Source organism: Triticum dicoccoides, chromosome 7B (assembly GCF_002162155.2).
Source record: "Triticum dicoccoides isolate Atlit2015 ecotype Zavitan chromosome 7B, WEW_v2.0, whole genome shotgun sequence".
Lineage (NCBI taxonomy): Eukaryota > Viridiplantae > Streptophyta > Magnoliopsida > Poales > Poaceae > Triticum > Triticum dicoccoides.
In genome coordinates, this window is record NC_041393.1 from 447,788,321 (window position 1) to 447,793,553 (window position 5,233).

Below are 5,233 nucleotides of genomic sequence, written 5' to 3' on the forward strand. Positions count from 1 at the left end.
TGGCGCGCCCGCGCCTCCGCCGGCGCCGCCGCGCCACCCCTCACCAGCGCCTCCCCGCGGCGCCACCCGGGGCCCCTCCGCCTCGTCGCCCGTCCGCGCCTCGCCCCGGCGCCAGCGACCCCGCCGCCGCGCCCAGCGCCTCCTCGTCGCCCGTCGGCGCCGCGCCCTCGACCTCGTGGGCCCGAGGCCTCATCCCTCAGCCCAGCTCGACCGGCCTCCTCCGCTTCCTGGGCCAAGCCCGCTAGGTGAGAACCCACAAAGTCCCGCCCGGGCGACGTATAGTCATTTAGCGCTCACTGTTTTTTCCCAAAAACTGCCAAGTACCAGACATTTTCATGCCCTGTTTGACGTGCTATATCTCCATGCATACTGCTCCGTTTCGTGCTTGTAATATGTCAAATTGTTCGCCTCGACGAGTACTTAATTTCATTCCATTGCACCATTTTCGTTTGAGCTCATCTTGATGCACGAAATGCTGTTGGAAGAGTGCATTTTGCTGTTGATCTGCTGAAACTGTTATAACATGCTCATTTGTCATTTTTGCCATGGTTGATGTGTGCCTCCTATGAGCATGAGCTCTATATGTGTTTGATCTATGCCATGCCATATTTCCAGAGGTGCTATCCATGTATTTTTGTGAGTTGTGTGCTGAGTGCATCGAGCTTGTTAAGTAGGGTACTTGTTGTTGCTGTTTTCCTGACTGATTCTGTTATATTTTGTTGCTATGTAAACCTGCTGCTACAAGTCATTTCGTGCATATTCTGGAGATGTTCACTAAGGATGATTTGTTTTACATGTCATGCTCTATCCATTCATGCCCTTGGTTGCAATTATAGCCTGATGTAGCTTGTTGTTATCTTGCTCCAAACTTGCTAAATAATGTTGCTGTCATCCTGATTAACATTAAGTTCAATGGTTCCATGATTGCTGCTAGTGATCCATGCACCCTATGAACTTGTTCTTGCCATGCTTACCTTCTCAAATATGTATTATTACTGGTGGTTGCCTTGTCATGCCATGTATTGCTCTGTGATGAGTGGTTCAAGCTCACCAACATGCCTACTTATTGTTGTTCCTGCCATGTTTGAATCTGTCATATAACTTGCCATGTTTACATGGGTGCCATCATATTTTCTGTGCCCTTTTGGCTCATGTTCAGTAAGGGACTTTTGTTCTATGTATTTAGTAGTAGCATGCCATGCCTTTGTTTGCCATGTTAAGTTCCTGTAACATGTTGTTTGATAGCTCTAAACATTGCAACCTGATGTTATTTCCTGTTAAGTCTGAAACTGTTATAATTTGCAATCTTCCCATGTCCTTTTGAGCATGTTCTAGTTGTTTCTGGAGATAGCTCAGTGTTCATCTTTTGTCATGCTTTACCTGTACTTCATGCCCATGCCTTTTGTTATTATGTTGGGGTGCTGTAGCATATTGTTTTAATGCTTGCAAGATGCCTAGTTGCTGTTATGGACAGATTGTTGTTATGACTTGTATAGAGTGTATGTGTTGCACCGTTGCTCCGTTTGAGTGTGCTCTATATGAAACTTGCTTGTTTTTGCATGTAGCTTCATATTATCATGTTGCATCCTTGTTTTGAGGTGTTTGCTTGATGTTTGTATGCATTTTGCATCAATGCCATGTTTAACTTGTTTTGCTTATATCTTCTAGGCCGTAGCTCCGAATTAAATGAACTTTATATGTAACTTGACTAGAATCTCGTGTAGATCCTCTTGGTGCATCTTAACTTGCTGTTTAACAACTTCAACTTAATGGTTATTCAGTTCTGAACCAATTTCGAAATTTGCATATGAGGACTTACCGAATTGTTATATGTTGTTTCCGGCCTCATTTAAACTTTCCTTGATGTGTTGTTCTTGTTTGCATCATCTCTTGCCATGAGTAGCTTCATGTAGCTTTGTCATGCATCATGCTTGTTGTGCATCATGTCTTGCCTATGTGTGGTGTGTTCACCATGTTGTGTGCTTCTTCTCGATAGTTCCCGTTTCGTTGCGATCGTGAGGATTCGTTCATCTATGCTTGGTTCGTCTTCGTGGCTTCATCTTCTTCATGGACTCGTTCTTCTTCCTTGAGGGATTTCAGGCAAGATGACCGCTACCCTAGATCTCACTACTATCATTGCTATGCTAGTTGCTTCGTTCTTTCGCTATGCTGCGCTTCCTATCACTTGTTCTTTAAGCCTCCCCAAATTTCCATGAACCTCTAACCTTTTGACACCCTTACTAGCAAACCGTTGCTTGGCTATGTTACCGCTTTGCTCAGCCCCTCTTATAGCGTTGCTAGCTGTAGGTGAAGTTGAAGATTGCTCCATGGCGGACAGAGTTATGTTGGGATATCACAATATCTCTTATATTATTAATGCATCTATATATTTGGTAAAGGGTGGAAGGCTCGGCCTTATGCCTGGTGTTTTGTTCCACTCTTGCCGCCCTAGTTTCCGTCATACCGGTGTTATGTTCCCGGATTTTTGCGTTCCTAACGCGGTCGGGTGATTTATGGGACCCCCCTGACAGTTCGCTTTGAATAAAACTTGTCCAGCAAGGCCCAACCTTGGTTTTACCATTTGCCTCACCACCACCTATACCCTTCCCTTGGGTCGGCCAACCCGAGGGCCATCTTTATTTTAGCCCCCCCCCCCCGGGTCAGTGCTTGTCTAAGTGCTGGTCTGAACCGGGCAGACTGCGGGGCCACCTCGAGGCAACTCGAGGTCTGGTTTTACTCGTAGGCTGACCTATCTGGTGTTGCCCTGAGAACGAGATACGTGCAGCTCCTATCGGGATTGTCGGCGCATCGGGCGGCTTTGCTGGTCTTGTTTTACCATTGTCGAAATGTCTTGTAAACCGGGATTCCGAGACTGATCGGGTCTTCCTGGGAGAAGGTATATCCTTCGTTGATCGCGAGAGCTTATCATGGGCTAAGTTGGGACACCCCTGCAGGGTATAAACTTTCGAGAGCCGTGCCCGCGGTTATGTGGCAGATGGGAATTTGTTAATGTCCGGTTGTAGATAACTTGACACCAGACCCGAATTAAAACACATCAACTGTGTGTGTAGCCGTGATGGTCTCTTTTCGGCGGAGTCCGGGAAGTGAACACGGGTTCTGTGTTATGATTGACGTAAGTAGGAGTTCAGGATCACTTCTTGATCATTGCTAGCTTCACGACCGTTCCTTTGCTTCTCTTCTCGCTCTCATTTGCGTATGTTAGCCACCATATCATGCTTAGTCGCTGCTGCAACCTCACCACTTTACCCTTTCCTTTCCCATTAAGCTTTGCTAGTCTTGATACCTATGGTAATGGGATTGCTGAGTCCTCGTGGCTCACAGATTATTACAACAACAGTTGCAGGTACAGGTTATACGATGATCATGATGCGAGAGTGATGTTCCTTGTTTTGGAGTTCTTCTGCTTCTTCTTCGATCAGGGGATAGGTTCCAGGTCGGCAGCCTGGGCTAGCAGGGTGGATGTCGTTTGAGTTTCTGTTTGTGTTTCATCCGTAGTCGGATGGTGCTCTTATGTAAGATGATGTTGTATTCGTGTGGCATTGTATGCCTTTTATATGTATCCCCATCTATTATGTAATGTTGATGTAATGATATCCACCTTGCAAAAGCGTTTCAATATGCGGGTCAATCCTTGGTGGGACCTTCGAGTTCCCTTTTGGATAGGGTCGCATATTGGGCGTGACAGTGGGCCTACTAAGTGACGCGTCCCCTAAAAAAATAAGTTGACGTGTATGCAAGGCTTTGTCAACTTATTATAGTCAACACACGGTTCTAGCAGCAGTGGCCGTTGGATGTCTATCCAACAGATGTCGTGCTTCTTCTTCAATCTCGGATATTCTTAGCTTCGGCCACCCAAAAAATGATTCTCCCCTTGACATCTGGGGCGCATCGTTTCGGAGGCTGGCCTATGGGCCTAATAAGTTGGAGTGTACCAAGGGCTTTCTCAACTTAGTCAATATAAACGGTTCTAGCTTCAGTGACCGTATGATGTCCATCCAACGGCCGTAGTGCTTCTTCAACCTCTGGTCTTCTTGGTCCAGCCACCCAAAGCAGCGCCGGTCGTGCCGCCTGCTCCTGCCTCCCGTGACCGGCTGTGCTGCCGCGGAGGCCTCACCGCCCCCATACTACTCCCACCGCTGGCCAGGCCATCCCTCCACTCACCCACACCCCCTGTTATTCTGCGGCGACGGCAGCGTCACACCGCAGCCGAACCAGTGAACCCTCGTACTCCTCTCCGCGCGGGCTTCCACTACTGCATCTTCCCCGGCTCCGCGCCGTCCCCTTCCTAGGCCTCGCCGTCGTCCACCGCCCTGGTGCTCTCGGCGCGGTGTGGTTAACGTGGTCAACGGCCGACTTCCATCGGAAGAGTACTATACGTGGAGAGGCTAACAGCTGGGTCCACGGCGGCCGCAAGGAAGTGCCTCCTTATTACGCGCAAAATAATTATTCCTCCACCTGACAGTAGGGACCCACCGGACGGGCCACCTTATTTCGCAAAAAAATGTTTCCCCCTGACTGCTGGGACCCACCAACTACACCTTCGCACGCAAGGAAGTGTGTCCGGGCAAAAAAACAAAACCAAAACGGTTCGCCCCCCTGACTACTGGGACCCACCAGCTACATCTTCATACGCAAGGAAGTGCCTGACAGTCGGGACCCACCTGGTCGAAGCGTACGTAGCGTTGTCATTCTGGTCGCGAACGTGTACGTACATATATACTGGTCGATGTAGAGGCGCACACGTGTCGTAGTAGAGGCGCGCACGTAGCATGTACACGTACGTACAACGGCCAGGGTGCAAGAAAGAAAATAGAGCCACGTACGTACATACTGGCAGGGTCTCGAACGCCTACTCGCGCATATGTACATGGCTGGGTCGGAACGGAGAAACAGCGTCGTCGTCGTGTTCATGGGGAGCCAACCGGCTGGGTCGGAACGGAATGCGTGGTCGTGTTCATCAGGAGGGCTTGGACGGAACAGGCGATGGAAACGAGGCCTGGTGTACCGCAGGACGGAGGAAACGGACCTCCTATGTTCGGAACGGGGTCCTGTTGATCGGGAGGGGTGTGGCGTACCGCAAAATGGAGGAAACGGACCTCCTACGGTCGAAACGGGTGTCCTGTTGATCGGGAGGGGTGTGGCGTACCACAAAACGGACGAAACGGACTTGTGTTGGAGCGCTACGGCCGAAATGGGGGTCCTGTTGATCGGG